Source organism: Sceloporus undulatus, chromosome 3, assembly GCF_019175285.1.
Source record: "Sceloporus undulatus isolate JIND9_A2432 ecotype Alabama chromosome 3, SceUnd_v1.1, whole genome shotgun sequence".
NCBI classification, from domain to species: Eukaryota; Metazoa; Chordata; class Lepidosauria; order Squamata; family Phrynosomatidae; genus Sceloporus; species Sceloporus undulatus.
Window position 1 is genome coordinate 90,463,157 of NC_056524.1, and position 23,008 is coordinate 90,486,164.

The window sequence follows — 23,008 nt, forward strand, 5'->3', positions numbered from 1 at the left end:
TAATAATAATAATAATAATCAAACTACTACTCATAATAATTAATAAATCATAATAAGTAAATTTAATGAGATGAATAAGTGAATACATAGGAGCTCGGTGGGATGTATTCAAGCCGTGTCGTCGTTGGCAGTGGGACAGTAGGAGGCTGATCGATAAATTTAGCACCTGAGAAGAAGGATTCCATTAAGGTTATATGATAGCCTCTTTTTAAGGAGAGTCACTATTGAAAACAGTTGAGCGGGGCCAACTTGTTTTCTGCTGCTCCAGAGACTAGGACCTAACTTGTTTCAGCTGCTCCAGAACTAGGACCCAGAGCAATGGATGCAAGCTACAGGAAGAAGAGATTCCACATCAACATTAGGAGGAACGTCCTGACAGTAAGGGCTGTTCAACAGTGGAACACACGTCCTTCCCGGGTGTAGTGGAGTCTCCTTCCTTAGAGGTCTTTAAACAGAGGCTGGATGGCCATCTGTCGGGGATGCTTTGATTGAGATTTCCTGCATGGCAGGGGTTGGACTGGATGGCTCTTGGTGTCAAATCTAGGTTTCTAATCCTGATGATCTATGATTCCTTACAACATGTCTTGTGTAGCCATTTCTTCTCTTACTACCCTGAAAAAAAAGTGCTTACCCTCTAGCTTTCAGTACATTTTTCCATATATGTTTTGGAGGTTAATGGGAAAGGACTCACCACACACATGCAGATTTATTGTACATAATGGTGTAAAATGGGAACTTGGTTTTTTAAACTGCTTGTGCTCATGTATTGTTGTAAGTAACATAAAATGTATGCTACATATAGTGTTGTGTGGGTTGATTATTAAGATAAGCTCTGAAAGATGCCAACTACATGGCATTTTAAATCCTAAATAGGTTCTTTCAAAAGTAAGAGGTTCAGTGTAGGAAAAGATTTTTTAAATATGAGATTACATTGATTTGCATAACTACCACATAAAGGTTGTACTGAGGAAGCAAATAATGGAGAAAAACTGCATTCATAATTGTTGTTGGATGGTATTCAGTTTCTTAATGAAGACCATTGTAAACGTGGGGTACTCAATTCTTGCTGCAGTAGATTTCTAGTTGCAATAAATATTGACAAAATTACACAGAACACTTCTGGTTGTAATAAACATTGTACAAGATTACACAGAGCCATTCCTGTCATTTAGATCCATGCATCTGTCTGTGCTGTTTATCTGGGTATGCCAGACAAGCTAAGATTGTCATGACAGTGATTTGCACACCTTCGTGCGTGATATCTCTGAGTCATTTCCCTAACTATAGTGGAATAATGTTGAAGATGATTCAGCAATTGCAGCACAACAACAAAGTCTCCATATCTTTGTTCTGCAATCTGTTTTCACACTTATATCTAGCCAGCGCAAATGCAGCATTTCCAGATAGAAATACTGGACTTGATTCACAGTCTGAGAGGGAGCAGAATCAAATAACTTTATTTGAATTTGGTTCATAAAGTTTGAAAATTTAACTGTGAGAAGGGTAAGTGGGTACATTTATTGATCATTCCAGAATAGTGTTCCAGATTTCTGAGACAACCCAAGATTTATTGACACAGAGTGTGAACATCAGAGGTCTTCTTCTGGGGAGGCAGTCCACCACAGCCTGATTATTTGGTATCTTTGATTTGGATGCAGTAATGGTTGATTGCAAGATGCTCAAACTCATGTGAGAAGTTATAGGAAAGAAGGGTAACAAACATAGTAAAGAATTCCAAGATAAGTGATATCTGGTAGATAAAATCAGCTAAGAATTTCCATTGAAACATCTCCTATTACTGTACTTTGATCGATGTAACATATCTGTTTCATAATTTTCATCTGATTTAATGCCCTAATCGTTTTTTAGTGATGAACAACTTTTTCAGACTGGGGCCATATTGGTCCTAACTACATCAAGCTACATGCCAGCAGTGAGTCTGACATCCTCCATTGGTATGTGGCCACAGGCATTATTGTCCTGGTCCTATGCACAAGCACACAATCACCCTTATCTCTCATTTGTGTGTCCCCCCCAACAGGCCTCTCACCTAGCATTCATGCTTTTTCAAAAGCCAGAGCTTTTAAGAAATCCTAATTGTAGTGAGAAATACTGATTTTTCCCTCCCTTATAAAGTCAGGGCTAGACCTTTTCTCCACAGCTGCTACCTGTACAAACAGCACCTACAACAAAGCTTTCTTTTCGGCCGTTGAGGGAGAGAGCAGGCCGGCCAGCGTCATCAGGGGCTGGCCTGAAAGACAGAGTGCCCTCCCTCCATAACTGTCATCTTTCGGCCGTTGAGGGAGAGAAAAGCTGGCCCACGTCATCAGGGCTGGACTGAAGACTGAGTGCCCTCCCTCCATAACTGTCCATCTTTCGGCCGTTGAGGGAGAGACAGGCCGGCCCAGCGTCATCAGGGGCTGGACTGAAGACTGAGTGCCCTCCCTCCATAACTGTCATCTTTCGCCGTTGAGGGAGAACAGGCCGGCCCAGCTCATCAGGGGCTGCCTGAAGCCTGAGGGCCCTCCCTCCATAACTGTCACTCTTTCGGCCGTTGAGGAGAGAGCAGGCCGGCCCAGCGTCATCAGGGGCTGGACTGAAGACAGAGTGCCCTCCCTCCATAACTCATCTTTCGCCCCGTTGAGGGAGAGAAGCAGGCGGCCCAGCGTCATCAGGGCTGGACTGAAGACTGAGTGCCCTCCCTCCATTAACTGTCATCTTTCGGCCGTTGAGGGAGAGAGCAGGCCGGCCCAGCGTCATCAGGGGCTGGACCTGAAGACTGAGTGCCCTCCCTCCCATAACTGTCATCTTTCGGCCGTTGAGGGAGAGAGCAGGCTGGCCCAGCGTCACAGGGGCTGGACTGAAGACTGAGTGCCCTCCCTCCATAACTGTCATCTTTCGGCCGTTGAGGGAGAGAGCAGGCCGGCCCAGCGTCATCAGGGGCTGGCCTGAAGACAGAGTGCCCTCCCTCCATAACTGTCATCTTTCGGCCGTTGAGGAGAGAGCAGGCTGGCCCAGCGTCATCAGGGGCTGGCCTGAAGACAGAGTGCCCTCCTCCCATAACTGTCATCTTTTTCGCCGTTTGAGGAGAGAAGAACAGGCCTGGCCCAGCCGTCCATCAATGGGGCTTTAGGACTGAAGAACTGAGTGTGCCCTAAACCCCTCCATAACTGGTCCCATCTTTTCGGCCGTTGAAAGGGAGAGAGCAGGCCCCGGCCTAAAAAACCCAGCGTCAATCCAGGGCCTTGGACCTGAAGCCTGAGTGCACCTTCCCTCCATAACTGTCCCCAAAATCCGTTTTTTCCGGCCGTTTGAGCGAGGGAGAGAGCAGGCCGGCCCAGCCGTCATCAGGGGCTTGCCCTGAAGACTGAGGGCCCCTCATCCTCCATAAACTGTTCATCTCGTCTTAGGCCGTTGAGGGGAGAGAGCAGGCCGGCCCAGCGCACAGGGGCTGGCCCTGAAGACAGAGTGCCCTCCCTCCAACTGTATCTTTCGGCCTTTGAGGGGAGAGAACAGGCTGGCCCAGCGTCATCAGGGGCTGGACTGAAGACTGAGTGCCCCCCTCCATAACTGTCACTTTTCGGCCGTTGAGGGAGAGAGCAGGCCGGCCCAGCGTCATCAGGGGCTGGACTGAAGACGGAGTGCCCTCCCCTCCATAACTGTCACTCTTTCGGCCGTTGAGGAGAGAGCAGGCCGGCCAGCAGTCATCAGGGGCTGGACTGAAGACTGAGTTGCCCTCCTCCCATAACTGTCATCTTTCGCGTTGAGGGAGAGAGCAGGCCGGCCCAGCGTCATCAGGGGCTGGACTGAAGACAGAGTGCCCTCCCCCATAACTGTCATCTTTCGGCTGTTGAGGGAGAGAGCAGGCCGGCCCAGCGTCAATCAGGGGCTGGACTGAAGACAGAGTGCCCTCCCTCCATAACTGTCATCTTCGGCCGTTGAGGAGAGAGCAGGCCGGCCCAGCGTCATCGGGGCTGGCCTGAAAGACAGAGTGCCCTCCCTCCAAACTGTCCCATCTTTCGGCCTTTGAGGGAGAGGCAGGCCCGGCCCAGCGCCATCAGGGGATGGCCTAAGACAGAGTTGCCCTCCCTCCAAAACTGTCCATCTTTCGGCCGTTGAGGGAGAGAGCAGGCTGGCCCAGCGTCATCAGGGGCTGGACTGAGGACTGAGTGCCCGCCCTCTCCATAACTGTTCATCTTCGTTCGGCCGTTGAGGGAGAGAAGCAATGCCGGCCCCAGACGTCAATCCAGGGGGCCTGGGGGCCTAAGACAAGAAGTGCCCCTCACTCCAGTTAACTGTCATCTTTCGGCCGTTGAGGAGAAAGAGCAGCCGGACCCCAATAGCGTCATCAAGGGGCTGGCCTTAATACAAGTGCCCTCCCTCCATCATAACGTAGTCACATCTTTTTGCCGGCCGTTTGAGGGAGAGGAGCCATGCCGACCCAGCATCAAATCAGGTTGCCTGGCCTGAAGACATGAGTTGCCCACTCCATCCATTAACGGTCCATAGTTTCTTTTTCGGCCTTTGAGGGAGAGAGCAGGCCTGGGCCCCATCGTCCCTCAGTCATGGGGGCTGGACTGAAAGACTGGAATTTGCCCTCACCTCCCATAACTTCCAATCTTTCGAAAAAACCGTTTTTGAGGGAAGAGAGCAGGGCCCGGCCCCAGCCGTCCAAATCAGGTCAGGCCAGGTAAGGGACTGGCCTGAGAAGACAGAAGTTGGGCCCTCCCTCCATAACCTGTCCATCTTTGTCGGCCGTTTTGAGGGAGAGAGCATGCCGAGGCCCAGCGTCAGCTCAGGGGGCTGGCCTGAAAGACAGAGTGCCCTCCCTCCAATAATAACTGTCATCTTTTTCTACTGTCACATCCGGTTTTCTTTTTTCGGCCGTTGAGGGAGAAGAGCAGGCCCGAAACCCAGCATCCATCAGGGGCCTTGGCCTGAAGACAGAAGTGGTGCCCTCCCTCCCATAAACTGGTCCATCTTTTTCGCCAGTTGAGGGGAAGAGAGCAATGCCGCCCAGCCGTCATCTAGGGGCCTGGACTGAAAGACAAAGTGCCCCCTCCCTCCAATAACTGTCCATCTTTCGGCCGTTTGATGGAAGAGCAGGCCGCACAGCGTCATCAGGGCTGGACTGAAGATACAGTGTATCTTAATTGTAGATTTTTCTTGTACTGTTATATAATTTTCTTGTACACCGCTATGATCTATTTGGAATAGCGGTTTATAAATAAAACATATTATTATTATTATTATTTAAAAAGCCTCCATTACCACCAGTGGAAGCTTTTTAAAAGCTTGCTTACAATGTGAAAGAGGAATGAGAATATCTTATATCTGATCGCTGATTGGAAAAAGGAACATTAGGGAAGCTGGCAGTCAAATGGGAACTTCTCATAGGATGGAAGTTTCACTTCTGGCTGCTTCTACCTATCTTACTATTTCTCATTTTCAAATACTGCGATTGGGCTACTTGTCCCTTTCTCTAAGGATTTGTGTCTTCCTTTTTTCCATACCATTCCCTCATCCTTTCTGATGTTCTCTTGCTTCCCTATTTCCTAACCATACTTCTGTAACTCCTTCAGTTGATGTTTTACTAGCAGACTTTGCTAATTTTATTTTTAGTCTAACTCATTTCAATTATTCTGCTTTATTAAAACAGTTGTTACATAGGAGTGTAACTTTTAAAATGGAAGGGTCTTCCTGTTTATACCTTTGCTCTGTTTTCCCAGTTATCTTATGTTTTGGATTTTCAGTGCTTCAAGCCATAAATGTTCCCCCATGCACAAACACAAGGAAAACATTATATTAGAACTGGAAACTTGCTGGATGACACAGAAAAGATTCATGAAGAACAAGTAAGCTGTTGTCATCAAGAATCCCTCAAATCATACTAATTTTTCATTTCAATGTAACATTTTCCACCTACAGTATAGTCTTTAATTGAGAATAATGTCTGATTGAATAGTTTAGAGGAAAACGTTGCAATGGAATACAGGTTGGTTTTTTTCCTGCCTTCTGTATTTCTGTCAAGTTGGGAAAAGTTAGTGCCTCCCCTTCATCAGGCTAACCGAGAAATTGCTCTCATCAGCTTTCCCAACTATTGCTTTGTGACCAAGCTCATGAAAAGCTTTGTTTGCCAACACACTTCAGTCACTGTATGAAGATGTTTTTTATTACAACTCTATCTCAACTATATTTTAAAAAAAATATTTAACTCAGGCTGAACATTTTGACTCTTCAGATGTTGGTGGACTCCATCCTCCACAATCCATCCTCATTGGCAATGCTGGGTAGGTACAGTATGATGGGACTTGAAGTCCAGTAACATATTAAGGGATTCAGATTGTTTACCCTAATTCAGCTCTTCATTGTTTTCCAAATGTTGCCATCTCCTGTCTACCAACAGCATATTTTCATTCTAATCTTGTTGCTAGTATCAAAGTTTGTCATGGCCCTGAAGGAATTCAGGTCATGGGATGATTGGTCTTTTCATTTTCTTATTTAGAATTTGCACAGCATAGAACCTGTTCTGATTAATCTGGCTTTCTTTTCCATCATAACTAATATTTTGTTCCTTCTAAATTAATTCAGGAAATTTAAACTACAATAAGTAGACATGGTTTATCTTCTCAGTAGATTTCAATGCCCTTATGGATTTGCTTCTATCCAGAATGTGTTGCTTTGGGGTCGCTTTGATGGTGGCTGAAGTGTAGATGTGTCTTCCTTTCCCTCTCCTCCTGACATGAAATAAGGTGGCATGGCATCTGGAAGGATGTAGCTGTTGAAGAGATCGTGCTGTTTCAGTATTGGGTGGTGTTATTCAGTATTGTTTGATTATAGCACTGAGCAATACATTATAGTGGCACTACTCAAAGCGGTGATCCATCGGTGCCAGTCCATGAGCTGTCCTGGTTCCTGGTGAGTTTCCTGGAAAGAAGGAAACAATTGTAACCAACGAGCACGAATAAGATACCCATTTCTGGCACACTGAGGAAAAATAGCTGATCCCTTACATCAGATAGCATAAGAAGCACAGCATTGCAGCACATTTCATGTAGATACCAAAAAGGTAGGTTTTGCATTTTGTTTCATAGATACTCTAATGAGATCAGATAAAGCAAGATGTGGGGGAAAAAACTATTTTTAGATTTAAAATAAAAAAGATCAGCTGTTTTTACTGCCAAAGCAGGACACACATTCATTCATGTTTTATTATGATGCTAAAAACCAGATTCCCCACTACAGAACAGATGTGCCAGTATTGTGGTATCAATCTTCATATTTGCCTTGACAGTATAGTTGATTGGTTACTGGGGTGGGGACAAAGGGGGAAGGAAGTGATAAGGGAGAGTGGGCTTAAGGATTGTCTATTCTGGGGAGAGGTGAACGAGTAAGGTAGAGTAAGACAGGGCAGGCCCACCCCATTTTTTAAAAACAGGCAGAAAACCAAACATTGAATCAGTGGTGCAAATGACTCAAAGCATTTCACTGTTGCTTTGTTGTTGAACACTCTGAGAACAATAACTACAAGTAGCCTGGAGAGCCATGATGTGAGTTTCCTGGAAAAAGGAGAACTGGAGCTCTACAGCAAAGCAATAAAAAGGTTAGATAATGTAGCACATTTTAGTTTAAATGTTATATTGAAATACAGTCCAAACTGTATGTGGCAGTTATTATATTGTAATATTCATAATAATAAAATTAAAAAGCATATACTTCTGTTATAGTTAACAATAAAACCTATACCTTCAGCACACATACATGCACTTTATTTTTAAAGGACACATACTTAAGAACTGATATATCTTTTATCAACAGTTTAACTTTTTTTTTTGCTCTGGTATGACGGTAGTACCTTTAGCTTCAGCTTTGTCTTAACTTGTACTTGTGACTGATCGAGAAACGATAGGTTTTGCAAAAAATAAGCTTTAGCAGCGTGTTCATTTCTTAGTTGGTTATTGTAAGTACTGTATTAGGGTTTGTTAATATTTGTTTCCTTAGAAGAATCCGTAGAATTTAATATCCTGTATTTATCACATCTAACATGATGGATAGCAATAAAAATGCCCAGCAACTGTGGATAGATGGAAGGATGGATAAACTATGGAAAATTTCCCACCCCACATCTCTGCTGATGTGGGGTGGAAATAGATTAAAAAACATGAAACAGTATGAGAGGGAAATGTCTTTTGGAACAATATAGAAAACAGCATTTTGAAATACAGCCATCTGGTTTTCCCTAGATCATTCTTACTGATAGATGCATTTCCCTTATGCCTCCCTTCCCAGGTAGTTCAAGCCGCCTAGTCAAAATTATCTTTACATGTTATAATTGTGACTGTTCATGTCTTAATGTTTCTGCATTGGCTCCAGATCAAGGCTAGCACTACCATCAGGTGGCAGATGTTCTGGTGTATGTGGAAGTGGCAGAGGCAACTGTTTATTTTGAGATCAGCAAGCCCTTGTTAGTTGGAGCTGCATCTAAGCATCGCTTCCTTTTTGCCCTCTAAACTAGGCTGCTGCTTTCAGATATAGTTGACAGTGCTTTCTGATTGCCAGTGTTGAAATAAAATTCAACTGACAGTACACAGTTGACTTCTGTACATGATATAGAGTGTGGGTTGCATCTCAATCTTCCACCTCAGGCAGCAGAATACCTGAGACTGCCCTGATCCTTGTGCTAAAAATATAAAAATATTAAAACTTTGGCCTGGTACAGACGGGTGCTATGTGCTGGCCTGGGGCTGATTTTAGGGCTCGGGAGAGTGGAGCATCTGCACGGTCCCAAACCTTACCACGCTGTTTGGGCTCCATTTTGTCACACACGTTCTCATGGTGCACGTGCCAATGGTGTGCCTCATGTGTCATGTCCAAACAATGCAGTGCACAAGGGACGTCACTGCGCCACTGCAGGGCGCTAATGGTGCCTTGGCAGTGGACGAGAAAGGAGCTGTGTTTTGTGGCTCCTTTTTCCGGGCACATCGTTGCCACAATGTGCGGTCGCCACAGCAATGATCTGCGGGAGAAAGGGGCAGCGTCTTTCTGCCCTTTTCTGCCCGTCTGTATCCCCCCACCCCAAGTTGCCTTTGTATAAAATGTTGCTCACACTGACTGGCAGTATTTCTCAAGTTTCAGTCTGGTGATGTGAAGGCTTTCAGGGAGGAAAAGTCTTTGAGGAATACTGTACTGAAAAAAATCTTAATAAGAAACTTCTTTAAAAAAAGAATTAGTGAAGATAATGCCAGATATATTGAAAATGAAGATTTTTATGGAAGCAAAATCTACAGCATTAGAGAATTCCTGGCTATATTGAACTGTATACTGAATATACTGAATTCCTGGATATACTGAACTGTATAAGAGACAGAGAAGTACTGTAGAAACTAGCATCCCAGTTGAGGCACTTCATGAAGGAATTTTTTTCAAGACAGAAGCTATGCAGCCTTAAAAGGACTTGTTTAAATTTTTGTGTGTGTCTGTATGTGTGTGCAGAATATGTTGAGTTTGAACAAAGCTAGCAAACTTTGCCCACTTTTAAATCATGTAATATGATTTTCCTGTTGCTTGTGAGTAAATGTAAAAATAAAAGTCTGTGTTAAAGCTTATTAAATCTGATTTAGAACAGAAAAGCTTTTATTCTGTTTGATTCTTTTTGCTTGAAAAAGCGATAGATGCATGAGTAGAGAGAGAATTGTATTGCTACAACCTTGACATACCCATCACAGAAACACAAATGTAAACAATACCTTTAAAGGCTATATTAGAGGTTCACCTAACAGTTGAGGCTATAGGAGCTTTATAAATCATTGAATGTAATAATGTAATTGTGAAAGACTGAAACAAACTGAAAATTAGAGCAAGGGGCACTGAAAACTGCTGGAAGGACTTAGATATTTATTGTGTGTGTGTGTGTGTGTGTGTGTGTGTACACACATACGTATACACACACACCATATATACCATATTATATATTTCTATATGTAAAAATAGAGATATGAGCAATAATTCATGTTAAGAGTTGCTTGAATCATCACATGTATCAATATGGTTCAGTTGTATTGATAATTTTTCATGAAATGTACATGGAGTCATTGTGCACACACTCACGTGTGGCAGAAGAAGGCCCAGAATGGATGCAGCTGTTCCTCCTCTTCCCCACCCTCTGCATTCCCTGAAAAATGGCTTTGTATGGCATCTCTGGTACGTGTGCCATAGGTTCGCCACCATAGGTCTAAGATAATATTAGTCCAGTAACCCTTGGAAGTCACACAGTCTTCACCCCTTCTGTGGTGAATCATGGTTCTCTGACTGGTGATTCTGTGTTCTTTATGTTGTTGGTTAGTTTGTTTTGATTAAAGTATTTAGAAATAGCTCATTAAATTTTGCAGAAAAGTGCCAGAAGAAAATAATTGTTCAGGCATACATAGTTACAGCTAGTTATTTTGCTTGGCTTCAAGGTGATACTGTACTAAATTTTGTATCCCTCAGTGTGATCCTCTCCAAATGTTTTAAACATCTCACCATCCCTAAACATTGTCCAAGCTGGATGATGGTAGTTGAGAGGCACCAAGCTGGGGAATGATGTCTTTCGGTATATTTTATTAGCATATGGTTTCAAATATGATTACATCCTTGTGAAAATGCAGTATAGCGTATCTTGTTTCTGTTATCATACTCTAAGTACTTGTTTTTAGACAAATGGTTCTTTTAAGCTGTGAAAACTCTTTGAGAGGAGTTATCTGAAGTTATGTAATAAGAGAGAAGATAATGGAAGGCTGCATTACTTTGGGGGATGGGGAATTTCAAAATTCAACAAATTACAGAAATAGATTTACTGCTTTTCACTGTGATCCATGTATATAGGTATCACTGGATCCTGGATTATCACAGTTTACAGACTGGGAGCTAGCCTCATAAAGAAAGGACAATTCTCTGCCTTTACAGTGTAGAGATTTCCTGCCTCACCTGCAACATTCTTTCCTTCTGACAGGCATTTCACATTTTCCGAGTATTTGAACAAACCAGTTCTTGTAACAATTGGGTGGAACCCCATTGAAAATCAAGGGTACAATCTCTGGTTTATGAAGAAACTATGCTATGTTTGAATTAGAGTTTGTGCTAATGCACATGTAATGTGAAGAAGTGGATCAGTTTCAGCAAGGACTGGGGGAAGTTGCTTTGGAGGGAGGGCAAAGAAAGCATTTACTCACGAAGCCACCTCACATATTATGAACCATGACTTTCTAGGAAACAGTGTTACATCTTGAACAACCGCAGAAAATATTTGGACATCTCACTATTTTTTGTTGTTGTTGTTTGAGAGGAGTCTTGCAGGAAAGTCCATTTAAACCTTGCCAAAAATTTAGATGGCTACTGTAGTGTCAGATTTCAGTCACCAGTACTCCAAGCTGTGTGAGGGGTACAATTTATTTCCTCAGTATATACAGTTGGCCCTTCTTATACACAGATTTTTTATACATGGATTCAAGCATACACGGTTAGAAAATGTTAAAAAAAGTATAAATTTCAAATAACAAAACTTGATTTTCCTTTTTTTATAAGGGACACCATTTTGCTATGTCATATTTAATGGGACTTGAGAATACACAGATTTTGTTATACACGGGAAATCTTGGAACCAAACCCCAGCATATAACAGGGGTCCACTGTACAGCATATCCACAGTTTCGCAGAGAGCACAATACTAGGTACTATGGATGTCGTCTTACTGTACACCAAATTTCCACACAAAAGTGGAATACAGATCACAAAGAATAGCATTCTGAATGGGGCTTCAGCACACTTAGCCACTCAATATGCTCACTCAAAATCACTTTGAGGAATAACGTGTATCTGCAAACTAATAGCACTGCTATGGGTATTTGCATGGTACCACAACATCTTCATGAATGACTTAGAACAATGCTTTCTTGAACCGTGGAGCCAGAGACCTTGCCTCTATCTCAGGAGCATTGTTGACATCTTCATTTGGTCTCAACTTTATCTGCACAGATTCACATGACAGGGACTCAAGCAGGCATTTCTAAAAGCACTATACCTTTTTACTTTTAGAAATGCCTGGGGGGGGGGGAGCAAGACAGGTACGTACCTAAGAACAATCTACTACAAACAACAACAATAAGAAAGTGACAAAACAGCAGTAGTCATTATCTTTGGGTCCCAGCAGAGACAATGCAAGTACATAATCAACAAGCTACAATCACTTCTAGGGTTTAATACCGCTCTAACTCAGGCTGTAGGTTTTGCTTGCTTACAGTTAAAAAAAAGTTACTCCCCTTCAACAAGATACAGTACCTAAGATCAAGACCTGCTGCAAACCCAGATGCCAGCTCTCTCCTCACATCTACTTTGACAGCAGCATTACAGATATTAATTTCACCCACATCATCACTCATCAGAGATGCATTTACTCATTTATTTCAATTGTATCTACAGTGCTGTGTAAATCTACAATGCTATATAAATAAAGTTTAATAATAATAATAATAATAATAATAATATCCTACTTTTCTATCAGTCTGGGACCCATACTCCAATGTGGTATGTGCCATTTTCTGTCAACAGTGCTGCTTTGCATCCCACATTAAGCAAGTAGGGCAATCTAACTGAAACTGGATAAATGGACACAAATTTGATATTACAAATGACAGTATCCTGAAACCAGTGGCAGAATATTTTAATCTTTCTGCACACAAAATCAGTGACCTCCAAGTAGCTGTTATGGAGCAAACAAAACCAATGGAATATTAAAATCCACAAAATTTCATGCTGAAATAGTTCAGTCTTAAAGATGCTGCTTCTCTTTCTCCTCTTTTTTCACAACTATCGCCCTCTTTTTGAAGTATCAATTGAATTTCTAAGAACTAGGAGATGATAAGGTAGAATGTTTTCTTTCTTTCTTGCCTGAAGATTTATGGGGTTACATCCACAATATGCACTTCAAAATATTTAGAAATATGAATTATATATTTTTTTTTGTTCTAGGTTTATTTTGAAATCTTTATCAAGTTCACTTTAAAACTGATTTAAGTACACATTGTGTTTTTCTTTCTTGTTGACTGAATTTTTGTGACTTCAGTTCCTGTGGGAGCATTCAAAAAATGTTAGCATTATTTTATCAGCCTGTTCCAGCTGTGGTGTAAGTGTGCTCAGTGACTGACTCACTTTGGTTTGAGGCAATAGCCTTCAGTGAAGAAAAATACTGTTTTGAATGGTTGATGAAATTGTTTTCTTAAAGTATTCACAATAGTGATTTCATCAGGTGTTTCACTATTTCTGTTAAAAGAAGTTTTAGCATCTCTTTGATGTTCAAAACACAGTACTAAAAATTGGTCAAAAGTGATATGAAAAATATATTTCACTGGAAAATAATTCCCATGGCTTACTTTGCAAGCCTAGTTTGGGGTCTTGGTCAGTATTCATGATTGTAAACAGTGTCAAAAACACAACATGAAAAAAAATAAAAATTAGTAATAAAAAAATAAAAATTTGAAGTGGCCTAAACCGCATCAAATCAAGGAGGAATCATAATCCTCTGCACTTGAACTCTTGGTCATCATGTAGTTCACCTTAAGCTAACCATATAAAATAATAATAGTAAAAGTTTCACAAGAGAGTAATTTAATAAATATGCATGGACTATAAGCCTTCATAAATCTAATCATCTGTAGCTTTTAAAATACTGCTTTAGACCAGCAGTCCATCTAGTCTAGGCAGGAGGAGGATTCCACCTGGTAGGCCTTATGTGGCCTTCCCAATCTGTGTTTGAGCCCCCTCGATTCCCACAACACCCCAGTTTTAAAAGAGTGACCCCAAATCCCCACACTCCCTAAGGAGCATGTGTGTGTTGTGTGCCTTCAAATTGCTTCCGATTTATGGCAATCCAAAGGTCAACCTATCATGGGGTGTTCTTAGCAAGATTTATAACATGTTTTCCACATGCCCCCTTCCCTTTTTCCCCAACAGAAAGCAGCCCTTCCAGATTCCAGATAAATTCCTGCTACAAAAAAGAAGCCTCTCCTTGCCAAAAATGGTGCATCCTTCATGTTTGATTCATTTGAGACTAAAAAAAAATCTTTTTCAGGTATGGGTGAATAGTGCGAGTCCCCACCAGATTCTGGGATAGCCATTGCAGCCCCTAACAGTTTCCTATCCTTGATTTAGCCCAGTATTATCTGAACTGAATATGGGCTTTTCCAAGACTTTCAGCCAGACCTCTTTCTTGTCATCTGCTCTCTGGACCTTTTAACCAGAGATGATGATAATTATGATGCACATGCTATGCTATAAAACTACATTTGTCACAGCTGCTCCTCATAATTCCAGTAAATAGTGCATTGGTCTTTCATACAGGAAATTGTATATAGACCTAAGAGAAGAAAGATGGGTTTACTGCCAATTTATTTTTGCTTAAATTCTGCTGCTTGGTCAAGGAACTGTCAGTTCTGGAGAAATACAAAGTAAATTATGTAAAAAATATTATCTTGGTGGAAGGGACTGGAGTGCCCAATACAAGCCAAAGTGGAGTTAATTCATTCCACATTTTCCATAGAGAACCCCTTGAAGAATGGCACTGGAGCAGTTCCCATGGTCAGCGATAAGCCACTGTGTTGTCCTGAAAAAACCTTCATTCTTCAGCAGTGGTGCTACACATCATATGATTGGAGGAACATCTTTGTAAAGTCCACTAGTTTTGGTCATAACCCCAAAGAGAAGGTATTTTGCTTAGGAATTTCAAATTCTTATCATAAGTGGCCCCAAGGCAAAAAATATACAGGAAAAAAGACATAAGAGCAAAAGTCCAAAACACACTGCAGAAATAATCCAGTTTGAGACCGCTTTAACTGCTCTGGATCGGTGCTAGGGAATTCTGGGAACTGTAGTGTTGTGAGACATTCAGCATTCTCTGTCAGAGAGCTCTGGTGACACCATAAACTACAATTTCCAGGATTCCCTAGCACTGAGCCAGGACAGTTAAAGCAGTTTCAAAGTGGATTATTTCTGCAATGTGTTTTGGGCCAAAGATGATATTACAGTACTTATAAATACTTTTTACAATTTACACTGGCACTTATGAGATAAAGGCTTATAGTGGGAGGTATATGCATCCACATTTTGCATAAAAGGTGGAATGTTTTATTTATGTAATTAGAATACTGGTATGGTTATGAGAATTCTTAAAGATTTAAGTATTCTTGCTTGTGGTCTTTAGTTTTTTTTAAAAAAACAACTTAAGTTTTACATTATATTATTATCAGTGTTTCCTTAAACTATTAGTTACATCCTGTACACAGAGCCAAAGTGTTTAAAAATCCTCTACATGAATCCGGTATAAAGCTTAATAACTTGGCTGGATTTCAGCAGATATTTTTATGTTAATAGGATATAGAGTATTAAAAAGGCTTAGTCATTTATAGCGACACATTGGCTGAAGTGTAATGCTGTTGAATTTTCTAGGAGCCAAACTTACTGTATATAGTCAATTATAAATCGATCTCATGTATAAGTCGAGGGCAGATTTTTTGGGCCAAAATGATGGATTTTGATATGACCTGTAGATAAGTCGAGGGTAAACTTAGGAGCATGTAACAAAGGATATAAAAATGAAGCAGAGGAAAAAATGCCAGAGAACAAAATTCCAGCAGGCATAACTGTTTGTGCTCATACTAAAGGTTGGCTGGATGAGACAGTAGAGAAAAGTCAGTGCTTCCAGATCAGATTACATTCTAGCCTTTCACCAGGGGGCAGTTCCTTTTTAAAAAATAAGAGTTACAGTGTTTACATTGACCCATGGATAAGTCGACTGGTTTTTTGGGCCAATTTTTTGACTTAAATTTCTAGATTTATACATAAGTATATACAGTAGTCAAAACCTAGTACAGGATGAGTATCTCTTAACTGAAAATCTGAAATGCTTCAAAATCCAAAACTTATTTCATGGGTGATTGATATATTAACATCTTTTTTCTGATAGTTCAGTATACAGGGATATCATACTGAGGATGGAACAAGTTTGTTTTCTGCTGCTCCAGAGAACGGGACACAGAGCAGTTCTCTCAAACTAGAAGAAAAGAGAGTCCACCTCAACATTAGAAAGATCTTTTTGATGATAAGAGCTGTTTGACAGTGGGACAAACTACTTCAGAGTGTTGTGGAGTCTCCTTCTTTGGAGATTTTTAAACAGAGGCTGGATGGTCATCTTTCGGGGGTGCTTTGATTTGAGTTCCTGCATGGCAGGGGTCGGACTGGATGGCTCATGTGGTCTCTTCCAACTTTGATTCTATAACATACATTCTGCTTCAAGACTCAATTCTTATGTCTGTCTTCAGAAACAATTGTGCCTCCCTTTTAGGTCCAGTTAAGAAAAACTTTCTTTAGGTAGCATTGAGATGATGGTAATTTCTTTCTTGCTTCTCCTTTTTAATCAAGGTGGTGAATAACAGATTAAAATAAATCAACCAATTGGATATATAATATCAGTTAAAAACACATAAAATCAGTTACATATTAAAAACAGTCAGTCCATACATTAAAATTTATAATTAAAAAACATCTGGTTAGCCCTGTTGGAAGAGACTGGTCTGTAATGATCTTTTAAATTCAGGCATCTCATCCAGCTGTCAGATCTCTTCTAGCAGGTCTAAGGGTGGCTAAAGAAAAAGTCCTCTGGGTGACAGTTGCCAGCCTAAACTTGGCTGAATGAGTAAATGTCCCCAAGAGAACCTGAATGTATGGTGCAGATTATATGGAGGGAAATGATAATGGTAACCTGGATCCTAACTATGTAGGATTTAAATATAACAACCAACACTTTGTACTTTGCACAGAAACTAATTGCCAGCCAGTGGAATAATTTTAATATTTGTGGTGTATGATCACTCCTAGATGCATCAGCAACCAATCTGGCTGCTATGCTATGAACTAATTGACGTTTCTGAACATGGTACAGAAGTAGCCCAGTGTATGGCTTATTTTTAAAAAAACTGGATGCAGGGAGATGTTTCTCCCTGTAATAAATACCAATTTGATGGAAACTATTTTTCTTGCTCTTTTTTCTACAACATGGTATTTTTGCCCTAACAGCAGTCCCCCTCCCAGTTTGACGGTATGAGCCCCCCCCCCCAGCAATGCCTTCTAGAATGCCGAGGTGTTTAAGTAGGTCCTTCCATCTCACCATCTCCCATTTTTCTTTTTTTCTTTCCCAACTAATAGTCAGTAGTCTGTAAGTGCAAGAGAGCAACAAGAATGCTTAGTCTTCATTGGCCTGTTTTGGTCTCAGTTTTTGTTTACTCTCCTTGCTATTTTTCTTTAAGAGAGCAAGAGCCAGTGCTGCATGCTTGGAGTTACCCAAGCTGGCTCATTCCTGTCTCTTTTTCTCAGTGATCACATTTTTGCCCAAGGACAATGAGCTCCGTATTCACAGCCACATGAAGTGGGATCATGCTGGCCTTCTTTATTTATTATTTTTTATTATGTTTATTTATTGCACTTATATTCTGCCTTTCTCCCAAAATGGGATCCAAGGAGGCTTGAATCTGTTTCTTGGTGTCTGCTTCAGGTTAGGGAAATTAGGGTCATCTTTGGTCAGTAAAGTGAAAACTTTTCTTTTCTGAAAGTCATTTGTTTTAATTGATTTTAATTCTATATATAGAGTAGTTACATTTTAACTGTAATTTTTATATATGTTTACTTATGTTTTTGTGCTTTTTTCTGTATTTGTTTCAATTCATGTAAACATCCTTGAACCCCAGATTTTGGGGAAAGGTAGGCTTATTTATTGAATTTATATCCCACATTTTTCCCAAACACATGCTAGAAAACACTTAAAACACTTAAACATAATGTGATTGTAAATAAAAATACTGCCCTATATTTAGAGGGAAATTTCAGTATGTAGACTTGAAGTGAATGTCTCTTTTCATCCTGAACATGCACAAATTATTTGTTTAATTTAATGTGCTTTATATTCAGATTCAGACAGGGACCTTAGAGAAAATTCCTGGGGCTTAAATCTCCCCACTGGCCAAATGTACATGCCTCCTGATCCTGTAGTTCAATCTCTCCCAGTCTCATTCTCTCCAAATGTGTTGGACTATAGTTCCTACTGTTCCCAGTCAATTTGGCCAGAGAGTTGTTGTTTTAATATGTATCTCAAGGGCAGCAGGCTCTGCAATCCCATGCAGATTGGGGGTGATGGGAGTTGTAATTTAACACAGCTGGTAGGGGGGTGTTTGGGGAATTTTGCTTCAGCTCTGTAGCCTTCTGCCTTTCAAATTTCCCTTTTGAGAGGACTGTATTGAGACAGAGTAGCCAGAAAGGGGTTTACATGGCACAGAACACGCCAATGCTGATTATTTCCCCATCAGTTCTGGGAGGAGGACACTAGAATGCCAGACGGTGCCCTCTTGGTGGTGGAGGGAATATGTGAAAGAGGAGGATTTATCTGTAGTATTGCCTCAGCTGTTTCCAGCTTCCTAGCTTATGGAGGAAATGAAAACCAGCTGGCAGCCTCAGTTAAAGCCTCTGCAGGGGTCTAGGACTTTATCACTTATGTTGCCAAAATGTTGCCCAATTGTTGCAGAAGCACAAAGGTGGGATCGTCTGTTGTGCTTCTAAAAGTAATTAAGTAATTTCCTTTTGTCAATGAAGCATGTATTTTTTTAATAATGAGATATCCCGTTATTCATAAAATGCCTTCACCTGGCTTCTCCGGACACACTTCATCTGTGGAAGGAAAGTGGGAAGGCTCAATTATTTTTTAGAATCGTGATGGACAATCTCACCTTCACATTTCTGCAACAGTTCGGCAATATTTTGGCAGTGTATGTCCCTCTGTGTGATAAGGGCCCTAGAGTGAAGAGGCCAAGGAAGAATATGGGAGGACTCTGGAAAGGGTACACAAGGCAGAAGGTACACAACAGAAGAAGAGCTGTAAGACTCTCCTTTAGATCTAAACACTGGGGATGTGAAGAGTCCCTAGGAAAGATGCAGGTACCCTGTGGACTGAGGCTTCTCTTCACTGTTTGAGTGGGGAGGGCCTAAAAAAAGAGACTTGGAAGTGCAGAAAGAGACATGGAGGGGGGCTAAGGACAAGCCCTACTACCAACGAGAAGGACATACTAAGGAGCCAGGTAAACTGGACTGCGAGTCTTGAAGTTGGATTGTGTTATGTTGAATTGCTGATGATTTTTATTGGCTCCTTGAGACACTATTGAAGCTTAAGGTCTTCATCCTGCAGGCACTTAGCAGAGTCTGGCTCAGGCCTATATCCAGAAGATACTGGGACCTGTGCTATAGTCCTTTTACTTGGCAGAGGACGTTTTGAACTTAAATACTGTAAAGTCCTTTCTCTTACCTGAGAGACTCTGGGTGTATTTGAGAGATCATGCAAGTAAGAGGGTTTGATGTACCTCTTCCCATTGAGGATACAGACACCAAGATAGAGGGTGATAAAATGGGCAAATACACATTTTAAGAACACAAACTCTAAACAGCTGGAGATTGTCTTAACAAAGCAGGCATGAAAATGGTGTGGTTGTGCAACTGTCCAGTACTTTTTGTCAGCCATTTCAGTGTGGGAAACATGACGTGCTTCTGATCAGATAGTGGGAATGTTTTCTTCTACATCTCTTAGTCACTTCTGAAGAATGTTGAGATTAATGTAACAGATGAATTCTGTCACTGCTACAGTAATGGAAATCATTTTGCTTTTGAACTTGCTACACATTTCTTTCAAGTAAAAAGTCAGGTGCTTAAAAGTTACATTGATTTTAGCAAAAATTGGTTGCTCATTTTGGTGCTGAATGTTGTTTTGCTGTGGCTCACACAGAACTGCTTTACATAGTCAGAATGGAATTTGATACACTGTGTTTGCTTGTTTCTAGAAAAACCTTCACGTTTAGATGTTTCTTCATTTGGGAGCAGTTATCCTAGTCTACACCATTCCAGATTAGTGTAGATGGAATTGAATAGGATCCCATACTGAAACCCAGTTCATTTACTCTGAAGTAAGTTGAGTTATGTGTGGTTTATTTCCAAAATAAATATTCATAGGAGTGTAACCTTAAAATAGTAACATATATAAACTCTCTTAACTGTTCTAGCTGATTGCTGACTATATGTGAATGTGAAGATAAACCATATCCTAACAGGCAACACAGAGAAGAAACCATACAGATAGGATGCTGTGAAGCCTTAGAGATGGTTGACAGTGATTATGACTACTCTTATTTTAGCAGTAACTTCTTTTCAAGTGCCAATTGTGCCTCTGTGTTTTTAAGAAATGCACTGTCTGATTTGTTTTTCATGATTACAGTGGGTCCTTGGCACCTGCTAGTGTCTGGTTCCAGGAGTCCCCATGGATAAATCAAATTTGCTTTTTGATATTTTTCATTCTTTTTTCAATATTTTCAAGCTTTGGGTGCTGGAATCTACAGATACAGGGCCAACTGTATTATCAGAAAAAAGTTGTCTGCCATTGAAAACCATCTCAATGCGGGTTGCACTCTGCAAAAATCACAGCTTTATTTTGTAGTGAGTTAGATGGGCAGTTAACTTTTCATAAACAGAAGAACATCTATATTAAAGTGGAAAAGCCAATGTTGTTATTCTACTTGTTTGTTGCTATTCTATTTTGGTTCCAACATGAAGTTTTGAGTACACCAGCAAGCTTCATAAAATATATTTATCTAGAGTGATTTTCCAGTACATACAGGTCTGTACATGCACAGGCAGGAATAAGACAAATTGTCTTTACCCCTATTATGCACAAGTTTACAAAGAGTCCTCAGATTCAAAGGTCAGTGTTTGTGAAATTGGAAGAAATAAGCAATTGATAGGAGTGATTTTTTGGGCAGGAATAGCTTATATGTACTATCTAGCTCTAGCATAGATTGGGAAACTAATATTCTGTAGGCAGTACAGCAGCAAGAAGTATCTCCATATTATGCCTGTGTTGTTAAGGAAGGAATTGTACATTTTTTTTTAAAAAAAATGAGTAATCCTAACACTAATCAGACTAATCTTTTAAATCATAATTTAACCAACACCATGAAAGAGTTGTTCCTTTGGGGGGAAAAATTAAAAGGACAACATCCTAAATTACCAATGACAAAGTCCTGCTTTAGTCCCTTTAACTTTAAATATGTTAAAAAATTATAGTAGGTATTTTTGTAGTTACGCTAAACATATCAGAAATCAAAGGAAGACAAGCTAACAGAGTATCAGAACCTATCCTACTCAAACTTTTGCATACCTCAGTACTTCCTTTTACCTCATTTCTGATTTGTTATGATCAGTGATATTATAATGTTGTCATGAAACATTTATTATACAATGTAGATATAATGCTTTGAAACCAAGAATATATGTGCTAATTTCTTAATGGTGTTACAAAACTGGTTTAAAAATACAAATGCAAATACAAATGCAATCTTTTACAGAATGGGCCCACACCAATCAGGGCAGAAGTGGCCTCTGGTCACTTCTTTTGCCCCATCTGCATGACCCCATAGAGATCTACATCACTTATGCAGACTGGATTGATTTCCTGATGAAATGATGCCATTAAACCATACTCATGACTGAAGCTCTTTTATTAGAATGGACACAAACTGTAGCTTGAGAGAAGAAGCAGCTGGATCTGGAAACCATGCCCTGTGAGGAGAGACTTAGGGAGCCAGATATGTTTAGCCTGAAGAAGAGAATGTTAAGAGATGATATGATAGGCCTGTATAAGTATTTGAAGGGGTGTCATATTGGGGATGGAGGAAGCTTGTTTTCTGCTGCTCCAGAGAATAGGACACAGAACATTAGATGCAAGCTACAAATGAGTTCCTTCATGGCAGGGGGTTGGACTGGATGGCCCTTGAGGTCTCTTTCAAATCTTTGATTCTGTGATTCTATGCAATGAGCAACATGCCAAACAACAAATTAATAGGCGAAGCTGTAAATCCATCTGACTTGAAAATTTTTCTTCAAAAAAATTGAATATAATTCATGTAAAAAAGTTGTCTACATTCATGCATGCATATAATAGTAAGATTTTGAGTCTTCCAACAATGTAGTTCTGTTTCATTGAGTTGGCTAAATATGATAGAGACAGAGTAAAAGGAAGAGGGAAAGTAAGACCCCAGAAACTCCAGAGGTCACAGAAAGGTTTCCTGTGTTATGACAGTGCGTCTTGAAACTTCAGTGTCAGGGAAATCTAGCTTTAGGGATGATGACCTCCCCAATCCTTTCTCTGTTTGTTAAGGTGGGGGAGATTTCTTGCAAGCTAGAGTTATGCAGAGGTCAGTGTTATACCATTCATTAATTGCGTAGATAAATGTATGGAATAATGTCTCAACATTGAAAGAAATACAGAGCATATTTAAGCATAGAGCATTCATTGCTACTGAGTATGAAAAATAAAGTTACTTCTGCTGCAGATCAAGGACTTTTGGGTGTTGTTTTTTTTTTTAGAAAAAACCAAACTTTCAAATAAACCTCATTGTACAAACAGTTCTAAGAAGAAAATTCTATAGATAGAAATTATATATACAAGGAAGAGTTTTGTATATACAAACCATATGCTAGTACCATTTACAAGCAGACATTTTATCACATTCCTCTTCTCTTCTTCTCTTCTTTTATCACGTCATAGCTTTCTTTGAAGAATGCCCCCCCCCCCCCCCAAAAAAAACCCTATGCCATATAACATCTTGCAAATGCTGCATGGCTCAATTCAAAGCAGCAATTAGAACTAAAATTACCCTACAGAGTGTTTTAGTGTTTTAGGTATTTAGGAAATAATAGCCGATGTTAATGAACACGATGAGTTGCTGGAAAAAACTGATTAGAAATGTAGTTGTACAGATTTAATTTGGACAGATTAAAACGTGTGTGTGCCAGTTGTTTTCTGGCTCTGTGGCTATAGAGGGAGACAGGTTATGACATTGTTGGAATTGTATACCCCTCCTCAGATGTTGGTGAATTACAGTTTCCAGTA

The 23,008-nt window shown here is 40.5% G+C and overlaps 1 protein-coding gene across 5 annotated transcripts in view; it reads left to right on the forward strand.

The window, feature by feature from the left end:
- The window catches only part of ARHGAP6 (Rho GTPase activating protein 6), a 182,552-nt gene that overhangs the window by 59,206 nt on the left and 100,338 nt on the right, over positions 1-23,008 (forward strand). Inside the window, exons 1-2 of one of the 5 annotated variants that reach the window (XM_042457761.1) lie at positions 16,372-16,415; positions 19,905-20,027. The exons of 3 other annotated variants lie outside the window; for them this stretch is intronic. The gene's annotated coding sequence lies outside the window, so the exon portion shown is untranslated. Of the gene's footprint in view, positions 1-16,371; positions 16,416-19,904; positions 20,028-23,008 lie in introns of those variants that run through there. One more of the 5 variants, XM_042457760.1, reaches the window with a different exon arrangement.